The 27,921-nt window shown below is 37.0% G+C and overlaps 1 protein-coding gene across 8 annotated transcripts in view; it reads right to left on the bottom strand.

Moving 5' to 3' along the window:
- The window catches only part of RBMS3 (RNA binding motif single stranded interacting protein 3), a 754,317-nt gene that overhangs the window by 618,985 nt on the left and 107,411 nt on the right, over positions 1-27,921 (bottom strand). The gene's annotated exons all lie outside the window — the stretch shown is intronic.

Genomic DNA, 27,921 nt, shown 5'->3' with positions numbered 1-27,921 from the left:
GTCCACAGGAATGAGTCAGAGGCCGTGCTTTTCCTATGCGTTTCCACTTGTTCTTTCTGTCTACAATGTGCTTTTAGCCCATGCCCCTTCATGTCCTTTTTTGGACACTTTTCCTGATGGCTCTACATGCTGAAGGGTACTTCCAAGTGTTGTATCATGGCATGAAAATTTCATCCTACATTATGCCTTGAATATTCACTTGAACTCAGCAATCATTTTCCACAGATATACAGTATACTGATAATTTAACATCTGGATACATCATTTAAAAAAAAAATTTCATTGTCATGACTGAGTCTTATCCAGGCCCCAAGTCCTGCCTATGCTGCATTCTCAGTGTCTCCCACATCTGTCTTTTCCATCCTTTCTACTATTTCTATTCGGAGCACTTCACTTCACATATGGATTAAGGTAACTGTCTACAAATTGTATTTCCTGTTCCCAAGCTCCAAGTACTCTAATCTATCCCACATGCAGCCTTAAGCTTTATCTTCCCCCAACAAAAATTAATTTTCACACTTCATCCCCATGTTAATAAAAGCAATCCTGAAATTCTCTTCACTGTCTATAGATCACCTTCCTGAGACTGACATTCAAGGGCTCTGGGCCAGTTTCACAGTCTCCCAGACCATTAGCACACAAAAATAAATTTCTATTTTCAAATGTTCATAAATTTACTGTCTTGTGCCTGCAAGCTATTTCATTTATTGTTGCAAATTTATAATAATATAATGCTCTTTGCTGAAAAAGAAAAATGATTGCTTCCTGATGCACGCCTGAGTACCTATTACTCAATAAAAGATTTAATTTCCAAATTGCCGGTTTCTACAGTTTGCTTGTTTTCTGTCTAAAAATCCAACAGAACTGGGCACTTATGAGGGCCCTGTTGAGTAATATCATCTCAATGGGCAGAAATGTATTTGCATAATTCATATTTTAAAAAATGTGCGTTATATAAATCTTTCTTACACAGGGAGAACACTCCAGTGTGGCCACTCACATCTAAATGGTCTGGGAATTGTCCTTCTCAGCATTTATCAGCCATATCCTTATTTTATTCTATTACGGGAGAAAAAAGAGCAATGCTAGGCTGATCAATGTGCCGGTGAATCTTGTGGCTATATTTTAGAATGACCTATAATAAAGGAGTTAGGCAAACGTAAGAGAAATTTACTACTCATGGAATAATTGCTCACCGTAGCATCACGGTGCCCTAAACGTGGCATATTCTTGCTTTATTTATGCCCCGATGCTTGACTGATAGTCTTTCTCATATTTTGCCTTACTTTTGAAAGCACAGATTTTCTTGCCTTATTGATCTCTTTATACCCTTATCATTTTTCCCTGAGTTATTTGGCATGATGACAGCAGTGTGTCGCGAGGCTGATTTAACATTATCTCCCAAGTATGCAGCACTGAGCTCAGAGTGGAATATTTTAAGACTGAAACATGTAACACATTTGTCAAGCAATGATACAAATACAATCCCTTGTCAGAACTAATGAATGAAGTAATTCGAAGCATGGATAAATAGCAAGAAAATGGAAGATGCTAGAAACTATGTTTCACCAAAAAGCATTTCTGAGTAACTTATTTGGAGAAGAATGTTTTGCCTTTGTTTTTGGTTCCAACTCACTTATTTTCACTAAAAGACCGTGGTGGTTATTTTTAGAGAATGAAAGTGCAGTAAGAAGCAGACAGCTATCCACATGTTAATGGAGAAAGTGGGTGGTCCTTTGACTGTGGCCTATCTCATGGGATAGATATATTTTCCAATAAATGTTTTGTAAAATTTGTTAACCAGGTAGCTCCCCTTTATTTGATTGCAGTTCAAGACGTTTTTGTTTTTGATTTTGCACAAGCTTTGTTATCGAATGTGATCAGGCATAAGAATAAACACAGAAACTGCAGGGATGATTCAACAGTGATTAGAAAGGACACAAGTTACCTGTCAATAATGCTTCATCCTAAAACCTTAAAAGACTCCCGCACAAGGAGAAAATGATATCCCAAAATGGACTGTTTTTACTAAGTGTGTTTAAGCACATTCTGAAAGGAGAAAGAGGGTGGAAGCATAGATGTGTCTATGTGTAATTAGAGAAGGGAGGATAGACTAGCAGCCAGTAAGGAAGAAGTTTAAGTAAAAGGAACAAAAAGAGAATAAGGACCATGTCCCTGATGCAGGCATTTATTATCTTATGGAAAAGGAAGTTCCCAATTTCATACAGGATCTACTCAGTTATTTATAACTTTGATACAACATTTTAAGCAGTGATTAAGTTCTGTAGACGGCCCTTACACAATTCAGTTCTCTTCACCTAGAAACGGAAATGGAAATCCAGCACTGAGGATCCAAGGGAAAAATGACCTCCTATGTCTTATGTGAATGAAAGTTATTTCTAATCTTACTTAACCCTGGATGTACCTAGAATCCTACTGTACCACTGTTTATCCTACCATGTTTGATATTCTCTTGTAACACCAGTGTAACTATTAAATAAAACTAGAATTATGTTTCCAAATATTTGAGTTATTAAATTCTTATTAGTATATACATACACATCATTATCTGGTATTCCTATCAAAATTATACTGCATTTCTCCTAGCTTTTCTGCTGCAACTCTATGTATGTATGTATGTATGTATGTATGTATGTATGTATGTATGTATGTATGAATGAGATGGAGTTTCACTCTCTTTGCCCAGGCCGGAGTGCAGTGGCACGATCTCAGCTCACTGCAACCTCTGCATCTGGTTTCAAGCGATTCTCCTGCCTCAGCCTCCTGAGTAACTGGGATTACAGGTGCACACCACCACATCCAGCTAATTTTTCGTATTTTTAATAGAGACAGGGTTTCACCATGTTGGCCAGGCTGGTCTCGAATTCCTGACCTAGTGATCTGCCTGCCTTGGGCTCCCAAAGTGCTGGGATTACAGGTGTGAGCCACCGCGCCTGGCTTTCTGCTGCAACTCTTTTTCTTATGTGAAAAGAGAAATAATATTAATGTCCAAACAGGGCCATCTTCTCTTTTCAGTGCCGTCTAACCTAATAGTAGTATTTGAGCATGCTCTGAAACAGCCATTTGAAAATGAGCAGTCTACTGCCTCCTGATTCCTGCTGCTGTTCTATATAAAATGCCTTCCTCCTGGTTCCCCAGTAGCCAAGCCTATTCATCCTGAAGGCAGGATTCAAATTTCACCTCCTCTGAGAAACCTTTATCATAGACAGATTTATCTCCTCCCTGCTTAAGGTTCTAGGAGACATTTTTTTCGCGTGTCCCTGCTGGTGATAAACATTTTGTCCTTCAGTAGATATTTCTACCCCTGGAATGCTGAAGAGTTGAGGACAGGCCACGCAGCCAGCCACACTTCTGATTCTCAGCACTTACATATACATACTTGGAACAAAATCTTTCAGTTGGCACTTAATTAATCTTTGGCTGGAAGGTGAATTTTACCATAAAAGTCTAATCAACAATGATTCTTCTTGGGAGACTCGGGGGTAATTCATCAACCTAACCCTCAATTATATTATTAGTTTTATTAGATAAGTATATGTTGCCTTATGTATCTATGAAAACATGGCAACTTGAGGAGTGGTTCTACTTGCCTTTATGCTTCTGGGGCTGTGGTAAGAACAAAAAAGGGAACTATAATAAATGTATTTTCTCCATCCTTCCCCTTCTGCAGTTCTCTGCCAAAACACCTGCAAGCATACTGCTTACAGACACAACCACAGCATCTGGGCTACCCAAAAAGCAAGCATAGTGGCTTATGGAAATGTATTTGTTCATCACTGGCCAGGGAGAATACACCCACCCATTTCAAGCATAGTCATACATGACTGTCAAAACTGTGAGGAATATGAGCTCCTTATTTTTGGTCTCACTATATATGTACAAAGTGAATTTTGCCTGTTACAGAAATAGAGGGGCTAAGAGAGCTCATAAGATGTTTGCAATACATGTAAATAAGTGTCTTTTCTATTATAAACTAACTAAATGCACATTTGAATTTTAAAAATATTTGACTATCAACATTGACTTTTTCAAAAGTCTTGATTTAAATAAGTTCAAATCATTGTTACAATGTAGTTTTTCAACTATTTTGGTAAATAACTTATTTTATTCACATCCTTTGACAGACATGGGGCATTCATATGAGTTTCTTTCTGCTTCACATCAGTTTTGTGTATGTGTTTGAAACAATGAAAACTCCAGTCAATTCAGTTGCTATTTGTGAGTGGTGATGGAAAAGATCCATTCTTTGCTGGAAAAGAAATATATTTGTAGCAAATAGCTACCAACTTTAGTAGAGAAAATTATTTGCACACTGAACAGGGAAACTGCCAAAGCGAAGAACAGAGCATCTGCTATGGACAAGGGTGTAATTATCTTGCTCATCCAAACACCGTTGGGCATAAAAGTTTCACTCTCTCTCTCTCTGGCAAGACACTCTGCTCAGATTTTTAACACAACATTATTAGCAAATAATAACTAGTTTGGAAGTCCTGTCAATAAAAACAGTATGTCTTTTGGACCATTTCCTGAAAAATGGAAAACAGGCGCTAATCTGATAAAATCATGAATCATTTTAGTGCCAAAATGATCAAAAGCATCATTTCTGTCCTGTCTTAAACATGTCAGATGTCTTTATACATTGTTTGCTATAGAATGAGGATTTGTCAAAAGAGGAAATATCTATCTTTCTGGTTCCAGATTACAAGTTATTGTATGCTTCTAAAAACGATTTTCTGATTTGTAATGTTTTCTTTACCCAGGAGGTGAGATTACCATTACTTTTATGCCACCTTACCTTCATTTAGAATGAAATATGAGTAGACCTTTCTGCTAGGCCAGATTAACAAAATGAAAGAAGCCTGTTTATGATGAACAGATATCAGATATCAAAGGGATAGCTGCTCTTCTGATTCTGTTGTTGCCACTTCTAACTTTTCTCTGGGGATTTCAATCTGAGATGGGCAAGAGACTTGAGTCTACTCAGAAAACCACCAGAAAAAAGTGGTTGAATTTCCTTTTCCAATTGCTTACATGTAGTTGTGTTGCTTTTTTTTTTTTTAAGAAGAAAGGGATAGGAATCATGAAGTCATTTCCAGCAAATGTCCTTAATAGGCAAGCTTGCTAAAATATCACCGTGCCCCTGTCTTTCCCAAAACCTTCCAACAGCTATCAGCAACAGCTGACAAGCACTAGCTAATTTGAAATTGTATGTTCTCTCCTGTCAACACCAGACCACACACATAGCTTTGAAAAACACCCAGTGAATACCATAATTTTTAAACAGAGGGCTCATCATGTTCCATTTTCTTGTGCTTAAAAAGTAATATGTACTTTCTATTCAGAATTTAAAAACCTTCACCACTCTTTGAAGTTTTAGATTTAAAATTTTATTCTTTGGCATCTGAAGGAAGAGGACATCACATATTAAAGGCAATAAAACAAGTAGAAGTGACAACTTCCCCTAAGGTTGGTGGTACCAAACACTGGCGCAAATTCATCCATCTGCGTGTCTCAAGGACATATTCCCACATGAGGATCTAGGAGGGAAAGTGTCACGGAACGAACAGATGGGCTTCCCTTGCCTAGCCTAGCCTAATGGAGCTTTTAGGCAATTTGCATACTAGCTGTCAGTGACACAGGTGTGTGTCAAGACTTGAGAGAAGCTAAAAGAAACCTTATATAGGGTATACTTTCATGCTGATTCATGCTTGCATTTATTGTGAATGCTAACAGGTGATATTTGTTAGAAGGCCAGCAGTTCAGTGGTGGCACTTTGTTTTTTCCTTCTAAGTCACAGGCTGCAGGCAGTTCAGTGTGGGTTCAAGTCAGAATAATTTACATTCCAATAAAAGGCTAATACTGAAGTCTTGCTCTTTTTATTAGTGAAACATATCCAAAATAGTATTTCCATGCCTTCACTTTTTATTAAATATGTTGGATCTTTTCTAGTCTTATGGTCAAACATTTCAATGTTGAAATGTTGAGAGCTGCCTGGCTCTAGTACAATCTCACTACCTGAAAGACAGAAACGGTGGCCGCCAAAACCAATGTGAACATTCCCAGGGCTCATCAAATTCTAGAAAGTTTCAACTTTTCCGCAATCCAATAACAGACCCATAACAGTGCACAGTATACTGAAGTAATGAAAAAAATAATTAATTTAAGTAGCATTACATTATGTGTTACATACTGCAACTTGCTCCTTTACCTTGACCACATTATTTATCTGCCATTTTGATAGGCAGGCACATTGATGCTTCAAGTGAACCACGTCTTCCATAATTCACACCCCAGTCCAGTGTACTCTCACATTAGCTCTGAGTTTAGCCATAGATTTGCTGCAACCAAAAGACAGTCACGAGTATGATATAAGCAGTGGTTAGATAAGCACTCCCACACATTGGAGCTTATTATCCTGGGATGCTCCCAAGAGAATAACTAAGTAGTTTAGAACCCAACTACTCAGCCTTTTGGAACCCATCCACTATGCTGTAAGGAAATAATCCCAACAACATAATTTCCTGATGTCGATTTACTCAGACAAGCTTTGGGGACAATAATTTGTACTTACTGCAATGAAGACTGTGTTGTGTTAGGGCTGAAACATATGGCATTTCAGGCCCAGAATATCCTTCTAGAGAGGGAGGCCACATGGAGAGACTCTGGAGAATGAGATAATATATGAAAAAAAGAGTCCAGGTAGAGAAGTACTGAGGTGCCACAACTGAGGTGTCCCAGCCAAACTTTTCAGTGACTGGAGTAACCCCAATTGGTACCACGTGGAGCAGAGGCCTGCTATGTCAATGAAAAGAATCATTAGAAAAAATAGTTATTGTTTTTAGCTACTTTTTTTATCTATTTCTATTTGTTATACAGAAAATAACTGAGATTTTCTAAAATGAAACTTATTTCTGAGATTCTAATGGACAGCTAACTTGCTGTGTGACATTAAAACTGACAGAGGCTGTTTTCTCATCTATATTATGAGCAAGTTGAATTAGATGGTCTCAGAGGTTCCTTTCAACCCTGATAGTCTATTGCATTCTATACCAGGAGTAAAATAAAGGGTGCAAGCATCCTGACTGCAATAGCAGACTAATTATGCAACATTGCATCCTTAAAAGAAAGGAATTTTAAGTTGGCAGCCATGGTCTAATATAAGTTCACCAGAGAACAAAACATGCTTTGTGAAAAAGCCCTCTAGCTCAGACTCATCACAGCTGATCATTTTGATATAGATTCTTCAACTCTGTATTGTACATATTCTGACGAAAAATATTAGTTGGTACAGTGATTACACAATATAACAGTGTAGGTACTTCTCAAAAAAGCTGGGGTCTGCTGCTGTAAACTCATTTTATGATTTAGAAAGAAAATATATATATATATAAAAAGTGCATCATAATGACATTAGAGAATCAGAAGTCTGTGCCTATGACATATAACCCCCCTAAAAGTACAGGGTAATTTAAAGACCATTATCAAATGTCTATTCTGTAACAATTAAGTACAAAGAATAGGTCATACATTTTCTTGACCCTTAGAGATTTTTTTTCCTAAACCATCACTTTTATAGTGCTTCTGGTATGTCATACACTGTTCCAAACATTTTACAGATGAGGAAATTGAGGCACAGACAGCTTAAGTGCTTAATCAAAAACTTAAGTCAAAAGAGATCTGTGATTCCAATGTACGTTAAACAGAAACATTTTATTTACATAATTTTCCTACTTCCTTTTTTTTTTTTTCTTGAGATGGAGTCTCGCTCCGTCATCCAGGCTGGAGTGCAGTGGCGCAATCTCGGCTCACTGCAAGCTCTGCCTCCCGGGTTCACACCATTCTCCTGCCTCAGCCTCCCAAGTAGCTGGGACTACAGGCACCCGCCACCACACCCAGCTAATTTTTTGTATTTTTAGTAGAGACGGGGTTTCACCGTGTTAGCCAGGATGGTCTCGATCTCCTGACCTTGTGATCTGCCCACCTCGGCCTCCCAAAGTGCTGGGATTACAGGCGTGAGTCACCGTGCCCGGCCAATTTTCCTAATTTCTAATGACTTTGAAAATTGAGTACATTAGGACTGCTCTCCTCTGAGTTCCATAATGTCTCTTAAGGATATTAATATTTATTTACTAATGTTATTTTCATTAATAGTGTGAATTCTATTATTAGTCAAGTTAGAATATTTATGCACAAAAATATTACAACAGCATAACTTCATGATATTGATTTATTCAGACAAGCTTTGGGGATAATCATTTGCATTGACTGTAAAATCCACTGTGCTAACAGGGCAGAAATATGTGGCATTTCAGCCACAGAAGCAAGTGTAATGCTCAAGCCTAACTCAATCATCTGTTAGAGGGAAGAGGGAGAAAGATATAGAAACATTTAACTACCTGGCTAAATGGTTGGGCCCTGAAAACAGCTTTCTATATTAAGATTATTTGACTCTACATAATTTAATCACATTGCATTTATTATATAATATGCATATTTAAATAAAATTATAAGCATAATGTAGCTGCCTTGACTAAGATTTTTGACTATGTATATTTTAACCAAATTATCATGAGTAGATTGATAAGAAAGATCACCCTTAATGTTCAGCCACAGAATGCAGCGGTAAGAAATGGGGACTCTGAAACTGACTGCCAAGGTCATGTACATACACCTCAGTCGCTAGTCAGGTGACTTTGGGAGAAGTTATTTAACTTCTCTGTGCCTCAGTTTCCATGTCTGAAAACTGAGAATAAGGCTAGTATCAACCTTCTTAGGCAGTTGTGATAATCCAGTGAACTGAGCAGATGTTAAACCACTTTAGAACAGTCCCTGACAGTGAGCAAGTGTGCAGTGATTGTTGGTCATTGTTATCATTTGTATTGTTCTTGTTTTTATCACTGAACTGCATTGGAATGTACATTGATTCTACAAAATGTATTGCATAGCTTCTGCATCAAGTCAGAACTTCAACCTGGAGACCCATCTATAAGGAGATCAGCATGCATCTAAGTTTCATGAATATGAGCTTAAAAATAGTAATCTAACTCACAAGGTTAAGGTCATTTCTTCCTTGGCCCAAGAAACCTGGTTATAGGAAAGTGACTGTGATGCAGACAACAAATTTGATTTTCAAATTTAAAAATTCTGCCTATTTTAACTATTATTTTACTACTTAACAATTTCAAAGGAGTAGAATAATATTTTGGTATTTTTAACTGAAAGTAGTCAACAAAAACTAAAAAATTAGTTTAATGAAAAAAATTATTAAACTATAAATATATGTTTGTGTATGTGTATGTGCATATAAACTTGTATTTTTTAACACAGTTCAGGGTTTAGCTTAGGGTTACAAAAAACAGTTTCAACATCAAGCCCAGTCTTGGCTCATGATATGTGTGCTATAAATATTTGCTCAAATATTGAATGACAAGGCAAAGGAGTAGAACTTAACAAATCATGTGTAAAAACTGTTTGGCTTGATTATTCAGGGGAGTTGTGATGTGGTTTAATGAGCCAGACCACCTTTCAGCCAGACATAGAAAGGTGCTTGGATTGTCATTTAGGGAGTTGTAGCAGTTTGAAACAAATGAATTGCTCTGTGTCAGTTTTTGTGACTAAAAGCTACAGTCATAGCTTTTAGTAGAGATTTCATTTTTAATAATCTCCTTAAAAATCACTAAAAATATCATCCCACCGTGTAATTTGTTTCTTTCACACTGTTGGCACTCCTACTGTTTAAAACTAATTGCTTTTTTACATTATCTTAAGGTCAGTCTCAACAGAATGAATTTGGAGACAGCACAACTGTGAGCCACAACCGTTTAACACATCAAGAGCAGATCTCGATGCTGAATGAATGTCTCCTTCACAATTGCACCGAAGATACCTACTTTAATTTGCCTCTAGGCAAACATCACAATGACTGACAGTATAACTTTAAGGTTTGTTAAACATAGTCTAGGTGTTTATTTGCATCTCTCTGGAAGACACTCCAGAAATTATGTTAGTTCTTTAAAATGTAACAATTAGGATATGCAGCAGGGGAAAAATCACGTGTGGGTTCAGTTGGAATTTTTGTGAGGACATTCAAGTACTGTTTCAATCTATCCAATCCAATACACCTCTTAAGAGATAGCAAATACATTCAAAAGTTGCATAGCCTCTCCACCTTTCCCAGATAGTGGCAAATCATACAACCAAAACAACCAAATACATTTTCTAAATCAATCCCTAGGTCACTAAGTTCACCTTAGAATAACTGCAAATATAGATAAAATGGCTGAATTTTCCCCCATGTTTTAGGTGAGAAATGAAGCAGGTAGCTTAACAATAGCCATAAAATTTACAGACTGAGGGAGCAAGATGCAGTTAAGCAAGTTCGTAAGTGTGTGTGTGTGTGACCCATTCACCTGATTAGTACATATTCTCTCCTTCCCACCTTACCAAAGCCACATTACAGCCACGTATGTGGCAAATGACATTACAGTATGCCAACAGTCAAGGATATCCACTATGAAAATAATGTACCCTGATTTGCCACAAGAACAATAATATATGGGCAAGAATATTTATGAATTCAGAAGTAGTGGTGGAAAAACATTTTCTCTTCTCAGAGGCACACAAAATAAAGAATTCTTAAAAGTATGACCTGGCAAATAAATTGTCTGAATTTTTTTAACAAGGGCACAGGATTATAGACAAAACCTGGAAGTTAGCATTCAAAAGCATAAACATGGTTAAACTATAGGCAGGATCTGTCTTCTCAGAGAAAGTTTTGATTCTCTTGGATTCTCAGAGAGAACATAAAAGTTTCCAGATAACTTATTCATGAACAACACCTGACCTTCCCATTAATATCTAACTCTCTTTTGAGAAGAACTTTTTAAAATCTATGAAAACTTGGGTTTGGGTCCTAGAAGTAAAACACATTCTAAAACATAAACCCTAGGCAAGAAGTGACTAAGCACCATCATTTATCCATGGTTATTGTGGCTTTTAACTCTAGATAAATGTTTTCTTCCATTCCTAGTTTTATTACCATTCATTATAATTCAGAAAGGGTTAAAGAGCAGTCTGGCTTTATAATCTTTCCACAGTTAAATTCCTATGCAAGACTATATTATTTGTCAATTTTTATAGTCACATATTTGTTGCTATATATTTGGTATGTACTTTTTCACCAGAGGTATTGGGAGAGAAGAGGAAACCAATGTATTCAGTTTGCAGGTACTTTGCCATCTTCAGAACTGACCTATTTGTAACCCAACACTCATATCTCTGTTAATAAGGCAAATTGAAGATTTATCACTCCAGACCAACCTGCTAACTCGTCATCATTATCCCACCTAGGGCATGGTGGTAAGGGGTTTCACTGGAGAGTCCAGAGTTACCCAGGAAGTAATATTTTTCTTCAAAGTAGCTGATGGAAACAAAAGAGCTCACTACTCTGAAAATAGTGTTGCAATTAAGGGAAAATGCTACAGAAATATAGCCTATAAACTCTCAGCTAAAACATGCTCTTCACTCATTTGTATAAGTTGGACCTAACAAAGAGCATTTAGATAGTAAGCTGTACCTATAACATATGTCTCTTAACCAGCAAAAAGAAAATAGCATCAAAATAAAAACAGAATCATTGGATTTCAGCAATCATGTAATATGTTCTCACTTCATTTTATAAATGGGGAAAAGAAGGGTAAACCACTGTCCCAAAAACAAATAGCAGAGCCAGAACCCTAAATCAGTGATCTCAGTGTGATTCATGGATTGGTCCCACTCAAAACTGTGACCAGTCTGCAATAAGATCAATTACAGAAACTGAGAATAAGGACTTAAAAACTTTTATGCTGGTTTGATATCATAATGTCATCCAACTGTCTGATTTCATTTTAGCCTGCAAGAGGTTGAAAATGAAAATTCAATTTTCATCTTCGATAGTCTGAGGAGCACTGCTGGACATCAGCCCTTTTGGGCCCAGGATACTGGTGTCTCTACAGAATATTCAGGTTCTCATCCAATCTATGATGATACTACATAATCCACTTGAGAAGAATGTTGATATCAAAACATAAAGTCATTCATATTTCTATTATCAAAAGTTTCATATGGGAGAAGAAAGAAACCACTGGGCAGTTTCAGAACTACATAGCACTGTCTGTGTTGGGGATGGATTTTTACACTTTTAAAAATATGTTGGCTCCTTTATTATTTTCAAAGATTAGAAGCAGAAGCAAGAAATTTCTTTTTTATTAATAGAAATCTTTAATCTCAAGTCTGCAATCACTTTTTAATAATGACAGAAAAGAAAAGAAGGAATAATTATTGTTTTTTTTCTCCAACTTTAATTGCAATTTATTGTTCCATCTACTTCACTATCATCTTTCCAGCGATTCTGACAGTTCAACAGCCCTGGAATGTCCTTTTAGAAATCCCATTGCTTCTTCCAGTCTGATCTGCCTTATGACTGGGCCTAAAGTTGGAGGTGCTGTTCTTACATGTTCTAGATTGGCTTTTCCCCAGCTCATCTTCCCTGATTGATAGAAAGATGGCAAAGTTAGCTATGCAAGTGGCTCTAACTCTTCCTAGAGCCAAATCTGGTTTGTACACTCCACAATATTGCATCCTACAGCCACATCTCAACTTAAAGTGACATAAGGTGCTTCTCATGTTTGATCTAAACAAGCACCTTAAATGAAACCAAGAAATATGTCCATCTATATTACATACAGTTTTTTTCCTTTTGACTTCTCCGCCTGAATCTTAGCTTAGGTGTGATCAAGAATTTTCCTGCTAAGATAAGAAAGTATATTCAATATATATTCAATTCTTAATGAACTATAGGAAATTAGAAGATGAATACTTTTTTATGTTTGTTTTTTAACTTTGTTACTCTTTTATTTGGCTTGAGAACAGATCTTGTCTGATTCATTTATAACCAGCAGCTCAGCCCCACCTCCCATGTACTCTTTTACCTTAAATCATTCTCTGATCTTCTTATACTTTTTTTTTTCAGTTGCTGCAGGACCTTGTACAAGTTAAGTGCTCAGTAAGTAAAGTATAAACAGAAGATAACTATTGTATATGATCGTTGTGCTTTTTGTCTCCTACTGTTTAGAACTGTTGAGTTATTTTGTGTCAATAAACTCCAGTTTATCATCCTAGCCCTCAATTTGAATTCTTCTTTATCAATCCAGCTTCAATATTATATGATGTAAAGTTCTGTGCCACAGAATGCAAACATTGTACAGAACATCATTCCTCCCCTTGAAAAATGTAAAATTTAATACTAGTTCTATATCAATCAAATGCTACATTTTGGAGTCAAGACCAACTACACTGAAGAGGTCTTCAAAATCATCAGATCTTTGACCAGTTATACTTCTAATCAAGAATATGTCTTAAACAAATGGGGAAATATTTCTAAGATATCTCTGTAAAGATTGATACAGCTAACTCATTGCCATCATTATTAGAAAATAAAGGAAGTCAAAGTACATTTCATAACTACTAGATAATTTTACTCACATTTTTGATTTCTGGTGTTGTAAAAACCTACATCACTGCTTAATCTGTTCATTCAAGAAATGTTTATTGCACACAAAATCTGCAGGGAATACAAAAACAAATAAGACACAATCCCTTAAAATATATGGACTGATTTCTAAAGTGGGCAATTGAGCTGTTTGTGCATTTGGCTTAATATCATGGTTTTGTTGGAGTCTTCAGTACTACCTTGAATTCCTGGTTAAAGGTACTCCAGATAAGCTTTTTCTTCATTAGAGTAATATTTCCTACATAGGAGTCTCTTACAATTTGAAGGCCACAGCATTTACTAATTTTTCAGGCATATATCCACAAGCCTAGTCTTCAATATATTACCAAGGGTTTTTTTCATCACTGTCAATGTAAAAAGTCAACACTGTGGCATAAAATAAAGAACACTGAAAGTGGCAATCACCCACATGTCTCAACAACTAACACACACCAGCTTGGTATCTTTGCTGTTATCTAAATTACAGTATAGGCAGCTTCACTAACGTTCTTGATGTGTAAAATGCTTTACTCTTGGGCAACTTGTTCAAAGCTGTCTTTCTCTAATTTGAGGCAATTCCCCCTTTTCAAGTTTTAAAAAATTAATCATCATAGCCGTGACTACAAGATAGTAAAGAATTGTAGCAGCTGTCTGAACACTGAAAATGATAAAAACCTAAGCACTAAAGTTTTTCTGCAACGGGAACTTCCCTGTGTCACAAAGTTTAAATAAAATTGAATTAAGTTTGGTTTTACTTATCAGCAGTATTTGAAAAGAAGGCAAATTCCAATCCCCCATCTTCATTCAGAAGTTCCCACCTATGTCATTCTATATGCCTATGCTCCTTTATGACACCAAAGCGACTAGCACTGTTTAAATGAAAAGCCAACCTAGTCTAGCTATAACTTTTCTTCTTAAAACATGCCCTAAGTTTAAGAAAGCAGTAGTCAGCAGAAGCAACATCCCTTCCTGTAGCTCTGCACCAGTGAAGGCATTAAATATCTTCTCATGATGAAGAGGTATATATTGTCCTAAAACTCTTCATCCTTCTGAGAAATGTTAGGCTGTAAATGCAGAGACTGTAAACGCGGGACAGCCTAGTTAGATTTCAAGTTTTTTTTGTGGAGGTAAACATAACAGTTTATAACTTCACTGTATTAATGATTTCATGATATCTTACTGAAACATATTTTGTACCAACATAAAACACCAAATTTTAAATAATATTAATGTGAGCTATTTTGACAATAAATGAGGGAAAATTCTGGAAACTCTTTCTTTTTAATAGGTATGCCTGTTGGGAGAAAATGGGACAACTCCTAGCGAACTGGATTGAAGCCTCAATCAATATTGAATTTTGTTTCATCTTATCCCATATGACACCAGCAGTTAAAATCAAGAGCTGTTATTGTATCTTGCTCTCCCTCCCACACATTATTTGCACTGCTTCACTAATTAAGTTCACAGCAATATTGATTATATCAAGATCTTATCCTAAAACCTTCCAGGGTTTCCAACTTTGCAATGAATTATGTTTTTACCTCAATATTCTTTTATTCTCCAAACTCAACTCTCCAGTCCACAAATCTCCTGTTTACAGTCTATCCTACATACTCAGGCAAAGCAGTGGACTTATTCTCCCTTAGAAGTGTCATGGAGTTCCTGATATTTCTCATCATCGCCCCAATCATTTCACCTGTAAAACTTGAAAACATCTATCAAGATCCATTTGGCTAACCAAATATGATCCTTTCAACCTGTTGATCCCCACGGTCATTTCCAACTTCCATTTTCACCTATTCATTATGCCACCTGGTTTAAGAATAAGTAGGTCCTTTTCCCAATTGATGGCAGCTACCTCGCTTTTGTTCTGCTTGTCTTTGTTTTTTATTGTGGTAGAATAAACAAAATCTACCATGTCAGCCATTAATACATGAATAATTCAGTGGCATTAAGTACATCCACATAGTTGCACAATCACTACCAGCATCCATCTCCAGAACTTTTAGTCCTCCTGAGTTGCAACTCTTTACTCATTAAATTATACCCATTTCTCCCTCCTTCCAGCCTCTGGTAACTAACTGCTCTTCTACGTTTTGTCTCTATGAATTTGACTACTCTAGGCATCTCACGTAAGTGGAATTGTGCAGTAATTGTCCTTTTGTGCCTGGCCTATTTCACTTAGCATAACGTCCTCAAGGTTCATCATATTGTAGCATGTGTCAGAATGTCTGTGGTGTCAGCACAGTGCTTTTGAACTCAGTAAGTGGCCCATAAATATGCCTTGAATTTAACTCTTCATCTCAGAATGAAATACAGATATCATTTAATTTTATCAATAGTTTTATCAAGCTTTTTTTCCCAGAAGGGCTGGAAAGTAGACATTTAAAAAATTTATTACTGCTCTAGCCGAATATTCTGCTTGGGTGTGCCAATCTTTCTGCTTCTGCATCTACAACACCTTTACCATACTTTTGCTCCATATCCTTGAAACCTGAATTCAGCAACCTGGCACATGTGTAGAATTTGATCCCTACAGTTTTTATCCCTTAACCATTCTAAAATAAAGTAAAACAAAAAAATGTAGTTTTCTATAATTCTCTTGGGATCTGTGACAAATACAATTAGTTTTAGCTGATTTAGCCATTGTCCTTCATTTTACTTCTCTACCTGCCTATCAGTGCTTTAGCTAGGAGTGGCTTTATGCTACTTCTAGCCAACAAGGCATAATTGAATATTGGCTAAGCAGATATTATTGGGTTAAAAAAATCTTATTTTCTAATCAAGGTAATAGATTCAGTGGGCAGATATATTTGCCTTTTGTTCCCCTTTGGCTTTACTGAAGCCTTTAACATGGGCAAAATTCAGGACATTGATGTAATCAGGCCATGATGCTGGAAGTTCGGCAGCTATTTTGAGACCATGAGGCCAAAGCCGAAGTGCCATGGATGTTTGCAACTTTTCAGTGGCAATTCATTCCTAGAGTATTTGTCTCAGCCTTCTTTTATAAAAGGCAAAAAACCCTCAATTTTTTCAAGCTCTTAATAGATAGATTTGCTCTTGCTTATAGCCAAGAATCTGTATTTGTTAATCACAATGCTCAATTACATTGTACCTAAGCCAACAAATGGAAGAAATGGAGTTTTGAAATCCACCTTGAAATTCAGGTACTTTGCCACCAAACTATTACTGATATAAGCCCGCGGTTTGAAAACATATATAGATGTGTGGGTGTATGCATATTTGCTTATATATATATACACACACACACATGTGGGGCCATAGCTGTTTGAGACTTGGACTTTATTTGTTTGAAGTCACTATGCCCTGCAATTTATGAAAGGAAGTTAAAACTTTTAGAGGCAAGAAAGGGAAATGAGGCAGGGCTAAAGTGGAGAAAAGTCTTGATAGGAAAAATGATTTTTCAAAGCTTCAGCCAGAAACACTGCTTAGCACTGGCAGCCTGGGAATATCAAAATGGAAATGCTGAGGAGAGCTACTAAGTGATTCACACTCACAATAAGCATTTCCCAGATGTACAGCAGAAAATTCTAAAAAAGCAAAAACACATAAAAACAAAACCAATCGTCCTCTTAAAGCTGAGTTCCCAGAGCTAAATTACATTATCTCCTTTGTAAGTGTCCTCTTGTGTGTAGATCCACTATAAAAATAGACTGGTTGAGGTTCGCACTTTTAGTTTTATTCATGGCATGTAAACATTTTTTGCATCACTTGGCACTTGCAGCACATGACAAGGATCTTGTAAGCACTAAGAACACTATTTCACTGCATAGCCATCTTGACAGCATTTCTAGACATCCTGGTCACCAACAGTTATGGTGGTCAATGACCATGTGTTCTAGCTGGAACTCTGCCAAAGGGAAGATCTGAGAAAGATCTTTTCATCTCTAATTCAGAAGAGTTTTCAAATCACACACACAAAAATCTGACTTTTGCCAAACCAAGATCTGTTTATCAGTTAAAAGATTATTTTATTTACTCCAATAGCTGGCACATGATTCTAGGATGTGCAGTTGAGGAGACACTGGTCCTTGAGACCTTCCTGATGACCAGAGAGAAAAAGGGAGAGGAATTTGCCTGTCTTGTACATAAGCTCCTTCACACAAATTGTATCCATCCTGCTCCCTAGTCAAAAAGGTTCTGTAAAGACTGTCTTGGTGTTGAAGAGGTAAACTGTCCTAAAAGTGAAATTAAAGAAATAACACTGCTGGCCACAATGACAATATAAATAGCATCTTAGACAGTATTTCACACCTCTCAAGCGTCCTCTGAATTCATCTCATCATTACCTCTATTTAATGGATGAGGAGTCTGTGACTCAAAGAAGTTGATTTATGATGCTCATATAGCCACTAAGTTATAAAGAAGGAATCTGGGTTCTAGATTCTGCAAATTCACTAACAGCACTGAGAGTAGCTATGTGTATAATTTCCCAAAGGCCATAAGGAGATTTAGAAGTAATCTCTTTCATATCCTTCCTTATCATAGTTTGAATACTTGCTCATCATGGAAGCATCTTTTATTTATTCTGTCACTGATGGGAGATCGAGACCCTATGGTTATGGAATCACCTGTCTGCAGCTCACTTGTGGCTAAAATAGAGAAATGTAGCCAGGCACAGTGACATGCGTCTATAGTTCCAGCTGCTCGGGAGGCTGAGGCAGGTGAATTGCTTGAGCCCAGGAGTTCGAATCCAGCCTGAGTGACACAGAAAGATCTCATCTCAAAATAAAATGGAGAGGAGTTTAGAACAGAAGAGCTGTAAGGGAGTGGGGTGAAGAGCAAATTGAAGAACAAGAGGATAATAGGAAAGGATGGGAGAAGAAGGACATGTGAGGGGCAAGAGTTTTGGGACATGGCTGTCTTAGGGGTCTGTTCCTCTCTTTAGGGTTAAAGTTAGTCTCACTTCCTCATTCCAAACTAGCCAAGGATAGGTATTATATTGAACATGCTGAGTACAATGGTAAAAGTTGGGAGAACCATTCAACACAGTAAGCATTTAAAACCAAGGCCAATTTGGGGGGATCGGACCATCATAAATTAAGAACTAATTGATGTGAATTTACATAAAGAATCTTGGAATTTTAAGGAAGAATATAATCAGTTTTTGAAACTGAATAAATTCAATCATAGACTACAGGAAACATGTTCCTAAACCATGCTATATTATGAGGACTTAAGTAGATATCTAAAACCATATATCCAGAAGCTCAATGAATAGGTACTTTACATCTAACACACAAACTCCTAATCTGCCTTGTCAACCTGGAAATTGTGTATATAAACACGCATTTAAAGAGCATCAGTTGGTTAACTCTATCTGCAGTTCTCCCTTTATAAAATGATTTGAAGTTCATATTGAATTCATGTTCCTAACACATATGAGGCACAGACATTTGAAAATGAATGATGCACAATTTCATTATTAAACACTCAGCAGGCTACAAAGACAACTGCATTTCATTAATAATAAATAATAAAAAATGAAAATGCAGTAAAATATTATCATATCAAACACCTCTGTATTGCTATTTTTATGCACGAAACATCTTACCTTCCCAAGAGAAAACGTCCCTGCCTGATTGTAAGTTAGGTATTTGCTAAAGAAAATAAACTCTTTCAGATGAGTCAAATAAACAGAAGCCTCAACTGCTGTGCCTCATTATATTTAAAAGTATTTTTTTGGGAAATAATTTCAAACAGAGAAAGGTTGCATAAATAGTACAAAGAAAATGCAAGAATATATCTTTTCCTTAGATTCACCTACTATATTTTGCCCTGTTTACTTTAAAATGTACTGCTCTGTCTAGATCTAGATTTATTTGTCCATCTAACTATCTAAAAACATTTTTTTCCTGAACCGTCCAAGAGTGAAATTGGTAAATCATGGTTCTTTATCCCTAATAACTTCAGTATGAGTTTTCCAGGAATAAGGATATTCACTTATTAGACTATAGTACAGTTATCAATATCAGTAAATCTAACATTGATACAATAATCTAGAATTAGTACTCCAATTTTGCCATTTAACCCCATAATGATAATAGCATTTTCCATCTTGCCATACAGCATCCAGTTACAGTGCATTTAATTGTTATGTCTCTTTTGTCCCCCTTAACCTGGAACATGTCTTTGGTTTTTGTCTTTTGTGATATTGACATTTTTTAAAAATATAGGCTTGTTTTATTGAAGAATGCTCTTTATTTTGAATTTATCTAATGTTTCCTTGTGATCAAATTCAGATTATGCACGATTCCTGGCTGGAACATACATAAGTTATGTTATGTCCTTCTCAGAGAATCATATCCATAGGCACGTGATATCCACCTGCACCTCTATCCATAGGCACACGATATCCACCTGCGCCTCAATGATGATGTTCATCACCTGATCAAATTGTTATCTAATGTTTCCATTGTACAGTTACAATTTTTCAGCTTGCAACTAAAAAGCAATTTATGAAGAGATGCCTCAAGACTATGCAAACATCTTGATCCTCATCAAACTCTCTTTCCTAGATTTGTCCATTGATATTTCTGTACTTTGATTTCCAATAATTCCAGCCTCCATCCATATTTACCCTATTATATGTTTCATTATGTATGTGGGAAGCAAAGTTGGAGCAGAAAACACACTCAACACTGTTTATTACTTAGTAGCAATTTGATCACAGATAAGTCACTGACCTTCTCTGAATCTAAATTTTAACATTAATATCTGAAACATGTCTTTGTTTTTAATTTAACCATTACAAGAATGCTAACAATATTTTTGAGAAAATTAAGACAATGATTCACTTGAAAACAATGGTTACTTGCTTATTGCTTTTGAAAGTGGAACATTTTATAAAAATATAAGGTGTTATCAAATGTAAGCATTTGCTTAAATGTAGCTCTAATGACAATGATGGAGAACCATCATCGCACTCTCCAGCATTAAGAGCATTTTGACATATACAAACTCATTTTTATCTAATGGGAATTCTGTGCATTAGTTAGAACAGGAATTACCCCCATTTTACAGATGGGGATTTGACCCTAAGTATTTCTTATGACCACTGACCCAGTGTTTTCCCCATACCCTACACGCCGTTTTACAAATACATACATAAAATACACTCACACACAAATTTCAGATGCACATCCTTGTGGGTATTGTCAGTTGACAAGCTAATACCTAATTCCAGAAGTTTGCTGTAGGTTAGTTCCAATGGTAGCTAGAAAAAACTTGTGGTAGAAAATAACTAGCAATGGAGAGGAGAGGGGTACTTTGATAACTGGCTCCTGATGCTTTTCACATTCAGATTAGAAAGTGGTAATGAGGATTTGAACAGATCATGAATTATTCTTCTTTACAGATTAACCCCCCCAACCCAGCATACATAAAACTAAACAGAGTAATACTGGGAGATTGGGAGGTGGCATTGCTGAAAGAGGCCAGAGAGGCAGTTTGTAAATTTAAGTGGGGTGGCCAGAGCAGACTCGATTGAACTTTTGAACAAAGTCTGGAAGGAGGTGTGGCTATGTGAGGAAAGAGCGTTCCCAACAGGGGGAATGCAGGGTGGAAAAGAGTTGAAGAAAGGCCAAATCTGAGGTCCGGCAAAGAGGCCACTGTGGCTGAAGCAGTCTGAACCAGAAAAGTAACAGGAGAGGCAATCAAAGACAGGGGGGTGCCTGGAAAGATCACAGAGGGCCTTAGAGGCCACTGTAAGGACTTAGGGGAATTTTTAAATGGTTTGGTGTTGTGGGAAGTCAGGGACCAAGAAAGGAGGTACCGGCTGAAGCTGCGGCAAAGAACATAAATTGTGAAGATTTCATGGACATTTATTAGTTCCCCAAATTAATACTTTTATAATTTCTTACACCTGTCTCTACTGCAATCTCTGAACATAAATTGTGAAGATTTCATGGACATTTATCACTTTCTCAGTCAATACTCTTATAACTTCCTATGCCTGTCTTTAATCTCTTAATCCTGTCATCTTCATAAGCTGAGGATGTATGTCTCCTCAGGACCCTGTGATGATTGCATTATCCATACAAATTGTTTGTAAAACATTTGTGTTTGAACAATATGAAATCTGGGCACCTGAAAAGGAGCAGGATAACAGCGATTTTCAGGGAACAAGGGAGATAACCATAAAGTCTGACTCCCTGCGGGGTGGGGCAGAACAGAGTCATATTTCTCTTCTTGCAGAAAGCGAATAGGAGAAATATTGCTGAATTATTTTCCCAGCAAGAAATAACCCTGGGAAAGGAATGCATTCCCAGGGGCAGTCTCTAAATGGCTGCTCTGAGAGTGTCTGTCTTATGCAGTTGAAGATAAGGGATGAAATACACCGTGTTCTCCTGCAGTGTCCTCAGGCTTGCTAGGATTAGGAAATTCCAGCCTGGCGAATTCTAGTCAGACCGGTTGTCTGCTCTCGAACCCTGTTTCCTGTTAAGATGTTTATCAATGACAATGCATGCCCAGTGGGACATGGAACCTCATCAGTAATTCTAATTTCACCCTAGCCTTGTGATCTTGCTCTGCCTCTCTGCCCTTGTGATCTTTTATTGCCCTTTCAAGCATGTGATCTTTGTGACTTACTCCCTGTTCGTACCCACCTCCCCTTTTGAAATCCCTAATAAAAACTTGCTGGTTTTGTGGCTCAGGGGGCATCACAGAACCTGCCAATACAGGATGTCACCCCCGGAGGCCCAGCTGTAAAATTTCTCTCTTTGTACTCTTTCTCTTCTCAGACGGGTCGACACTTAGGGAAAATAGAAAAGAACCTACGTTGAAATACTGGGGGCTGTTTCCCCCGATAGTTTGGGGCACAGGAGTCACATAAACTCACTTACATTTTAATAGAATCAGCAGAGTTTTTGTCCTATGTCATAGGCCTGGTTTTGTTAAATATGATACTATTAAGTGGCATCTGGGTAGTTCATCATCCACTAGTCCTTATTTTCTCCTTCTGATGATTTTCCATTGAATAATAAAATTAATTAATTGTGTGTGTGTGTGCATACAATTTGGAATATACACCTCTTAAGCCATCGCTGCCAGAATTCTTTAATTCTTCAACACTGTACTGTATTTATAAAAATTTCAAAAGCCTCATTCCTTTTCTTTAATACATTATGCTGTATTTGTTTGCATATTGGTATCATATCCTGGACCATGAGTTCCTGGCAGGTAGTCCCATGCATTTTTTTAAACTCTCAGAATCTAAAATAGTTTCTGGGTCACAGAATGGACCTTATAATAGAGATGGGCTATATCTGTCATAAGTCCACACAGTATATTATATTACAAGTCATAGAAAAGGTTATGTTCTGCTAATAGTTAAGCACATTATAAGGTCCTTTGCAGTGTAGTTTTCACACACAAACCAGCAAAAGTTTACTCATTGTTAAAGCAATCTGTGGAAATAGTGGCTCTTTCACAGAAAGAAGGAAAAAAAATTCAGCAGGGTGAATCTGACCCTGACATTTAGGTGAAAAATTATAACAGGGAGAAGATAAGTCTTCTTTTTTTTCTTGTTTTTTTTTTTTCTGTAGACACTATGCCATCTTATAATGTGGCAAAGGGCAACTGCAGTGAAGTGACTGGCATGATCTCTTTTCACCTGAACCAACATAGCAGTGGATTCTCTTCTGTCTTCCTTGCCATAATAGATGTATAACTGTGACCAATCATATTAAGGCAATTTATGTGTGTGTGTGTGTGTCTGTGTGTATGTCTGTGTGTTTAACATACTCTCCACTGTAGAATCATGGTTTGCAATTTAAAATATTTTGTTATTTGCAATTTTAAAAAATTCCAGAGAAAAATATTATCTATTAAGCAAACGTTTAAAAGCTTTAAGGAGGACACAGTATCAAATTATAATAAGTACTAAATGGTGGGGTTATATTTCATTAATGTATTAATTTACTTTGCAATTATTTTACAAATATTTACTGAATGACTCCTATATTCCAGGAACTAACCATAAGAGCTGGGATACAGTGATGAAAAAAAGAAAGTCTACTCTCATGAGTGACATTTTCCAGGTGGATGAGATGGAATAAACAAGTAACCAAAAAATAAGATTATTTCAGGTAGTATCATACACATATTCATTTGGTTTGTATATGTTTTATATATATTTGGCAATAGATCTAACCTTTTATTTTTCTCTACGTTTTCTTTTTCTTTTTTAGACAGGGACTCGCTCTGTTGCCCAGGCTGGAGTGCAGTGGTGCGATCTCGGCTCACTGCAGCTTCCACCTCCCGGGTTCAAGTGATTCTCATGCCTCAGCCTCCCGAGTAGCTGGGACTACAGGCTTGTGCCAGCATGCCTGGCTAAGTTTTGTATTTTTAGCAGAGATGGGGTTTCACCATGTTGCCCAAGTTGATCTTGAACTCCTGACCTCAAGTGATCCACCTTCCTCGACCTCCCAAAGTGCTGGGATTACAGATGTGAGACACCATGCCAGGCCTCTACGTTTTCTTAATTTAACTTTATTTATCATGGCTATAATTACTCTATTATGTTAAAAATCAATCTCATACAACTCATTTAATTGTCAATGGGTTGCATGTCATCAGTTTCCATTTCTGTATTGAGTTTTACAAAAATAATCATATTTTTATATAATATGGGTGACTATTTTTATAAAACTAAATATCTTGTTCAATTTTGCTCATCCCTACTTTACAGATAAGAAAGTACAGACTGCAAAGTTGATATGAACATCTTTTCCCAAGGATGAGCCACTTGTCCCCCTCCCTAACCCTTCCCATATGACTTACACAAATATAATTTTGGTTGTTGCCTGATGTCAGATTTAAATAGCATTCTAGGAATACTCTCAGCTTATAGCTAAGAGTGTATTAATAACCATAATAGCTTTTTAAATTGTGTCAGTCTTCATAAACTCTCACCAGTCAAAGTCTTAATCTCCTTTCCACCGTTTTTCTAATCGAACTCTTCTCCATGAAGTCACAGTTTGTCACACAAATTTGATAGCTTGTTTAGAATAGTTTCTTTGATTTTTGTTTTTCTGGATTCTTAACAGTTGTTCTACCTGGCTTGCTCCATCTATTTTTTTTCAAGTTTGTCTTTCATTTCTTTTCTTTCTCAGAATTTCTTCAAATATTTCAGTAGATAGCCTGCCTTTGCCATGCTTGTATTGGATAATATTCCATGTTATTTTCAAATTTTTTGAGCCAACATTTTATTTGTTCATTTCTGGCATTTGAAGCAATCTTTAATGACATGGTTGGCCTGAGATTCTTTGCCATAGACCTTAAGTACTACACAACTGCAACCAACCATTTTTTGGGGGTTTCCCCCTCTATCGATTCCTAGTCTCTTGGTGTCATCAGTCTTAATTAGGTTGATTTGGTGTTCAGCACAAAGGGCCTCCACCAACTTGACATACAAAGCTCATTACAGTTGAATGTAAACACAGAGATAGGCGTGGCTTTTGTCTAAGACTGTGACTACTTTACAAATTCCCCATGGTAGCCGTCATGGATGAGGGTGGTCTTCAGCTCCTCTTGTAAAGCAGTGTTAATGTCCACTACGCCTCCAGCAGCAATGCCTTCCTTGGGCATGGCAGTGAGTTATGGGTGAATCCCAATTTTCAATGCATCCTCACAATAAGGCAACTTGGCAGTGAAAGAGCCAAAGAAATTCTAACAAATGTTATGAGACAGAGTGGTGTGATAGAAACTCAAATGGCTAATCAGGTGGTTTGGGAAATGCTAGTTTAAAGAAATCTTAACAGATACTTTTACTGCAGTGTTTCTCAGAACCTAAGATACACTAATCAACCATGGGGCTCTTCAGAAAGGTTGTATATATTATATTTCATAAATTCAAAGGCATGTCTTTTCATTTTTTAAAAAATAAACTTTGATATGGAGATGCTTCTTACAGTAGAAGCAGAGTCTAATTGGCAGTATTTTTTTCTTAGGAGTACATTAAAACAGTCTATATCATAATCAAAAGCATCTTAGATTTAATGAAATGCATTGATAGGCAGGGCCTTCCCAGCTTATTTGACTATGCAGCTTTTTAAAATAATAAAATATCTCTTTAAATATGTAGCAATAGAACATTTTTTTTGGTAAATACAGTGTCAAAACCACATTTCCCAAATCTATTTATTTTAGAACAATAACATTTTATCTTGAATTTGGAAATCCCCATGATGTCTACATAGGCAGAAGAGATGGGGAAAGGGGGATTCCTACAATCTTCAATTTTCAAAAGAGTTTAAAAAGTCTCCCATAGCTTTGTTACTCATTCAAAATGGAATTTGATAACAGCCATGCAAACAAAAATCAAAACTTGATTTTTTTCACAGGAGTGGTATCAAGGGGTTTTGTAGGAGGGGTCTTTTAGAGCCTCTTTTATCTCCATCAGCACATGCACTGTCTATCAATCCCTACTAAAGCCAACACAAACAAATATAAAATCTAAATAAAGTATAGTGACCACTTTCAGTAGCAGTCCCTTACCCTTTCTTCCACCCACCAGGACCTCCCCCCATTCCCTATTTCTACCTCTATGAAGCACTTCTGGAGCTACCACTGATAAGCACTCAACGGCCCCAAAGCTGAGTCCTCAAACAGCAGAGCCTTATGAGAGAAATAAAACTAAACTACAACTTCCATTTAGTGAACAAGAATAAAGACTGCCACTACTCAAGCAGTCTGGGGATTATTGCTATTGTTTTATTTGGGGCCCACTTCCCTAGTCCCAGCCAGTGTTTATCAGCACAGAGAACTTCAGAAGCAATGAATATACTTTTGCTAAGCATATTTATCACCATCCAACTCAATGTAAAATTCAACTTTGGCCAGATGGGAGATGATGAATCAAGATAGTCAGTGGGACCTGCACTTTCTGGTAATCTGATCATGGAGTCAGAATGTATTTAAGGATGCCCAGTTCACATAAAAATTATGCCTAAGGATGTTCAGTGCATTGTGAACATCCTTCAACAGTTCACTGTCTGTGATAAAACATTTGTTCAGGTACTTAATGCCAGTGAATAGGCAGCAAACCAAGAGAAGCCAAGTGCACTTCTGCAGCAGAAGAGTGACCTTTTTCCCCATTTTTTCCTCATTAAGTTTATAAACGTATCAGAGGTTGAGATCACTGTTACAGCAATCTCAAGGGTGGAATGTTTTAACAGAGAAAATAAAAAAGCCAAACTAATGGCAAAGAAGAAAAATGAGAACCCACGGCTAAGAGATATACCTGGGCAATCAGAGGGGAAGAGAAGACAGTGAGAGTCAGATCTTCCATACACTTTTATTTTTTGCTTGTCTAGAGGGAGCACCAAACTGATTCTGCTGTTATGTCTTCACTATTTTTCCTAAGGTAGGATAATTCTCCAAAAGGGTTCAATTAAATAAAACTTTTAAATTTTAAAAAATCAAGAGAGAATTCCTCTCAAATTCTCAAATCAATACTGAGGCAAACTGCCTGATGATGTGTCTACATAAATGGGAGGGAGACATCAGGTCTGCAAGCTCTTTCTGTAAGAAAATAGTAGTATCTCCTTGCAACAGAAAAATTTTGGGCCAGGCGCGGTGACTCACGCCTGTAATCCCAGCACTTTGGGAGGCCAAGGCGGGCGGATCACGAGGTCAGGAGATTGAGACCATCCTGGCTAACATGGTGAAACCCTGCCTCTACTAAAAATACTAAAATTAGCTGGGCATGGTGGCGGTTGCCTGTAGTCCCAGCTACTCGGGAGGCTGAGGCAGGAGAATGGCGTGAGGCAGAGCTGGCAGTGAGCTGAGATCGCGCCACTGCACTCCAGCCTGGGTGACAGAGCGAGACTCCGTCTCAAAAAAAAAAAAAATTTTTTTTGCTAGTGCACAGATTGGCAGCGGGGGGCAAAGTGGTGTTTCCTCAATGCCAAATTCTCTAACTCTCTAATTACAGTGTTTCTTTAATGTGGCCTTCCTGGAAACCAAACTTGGGTTTTATATTGCAGTGATAAAAAAGATAAACAGCCAAATCTAAGCTCATACACCTTTATTCAGTGAGTTATTCATGCAACAAATATTTATGGTGCATCTATATATCATGGACTCTTCTAGGTGCTAAAAATCTGGCAATGAATAAAACACACAGAAGTTTATACTTTTCTGAAGCTGACATTCTATTACAGAGAGTCAGACAACAAGCAAACCACTTATTTCTCTATCCTGAGTGATTTTAGAATATGGAGATAAATAAAGCAGGTAAAGGTATATGAAAAGCTAGGGGTAAAGGGAGTGGTGATACACATGTATTTTTTAATATACATACACACACGTGTGTGTGTGTGTGTGTGTGTGTGTGTGTAGACAGT

Source organism: Gorilla gorilla, chromosome 2 (genome assembly GCF_029281585.2).
Source record: "Gorilla gorilla gorilla isolate KB3781 chromosome 2, NHGRI_mGorGor1-v2.1_pri, whole genome shotgun sequence".
NCBI classification, from domain to species: domain Eukaryota; kingdom Metazoa; phylum Chordata; class Mammalia; order Primates; family Hominidae; genus Gorilla; species Gorilla gorilla.
The sequence above is the reverse complement of the archived record's forward strand: the minus strand, read 5'-3'. Positions and strand labels throughout refer to the sequence as shown.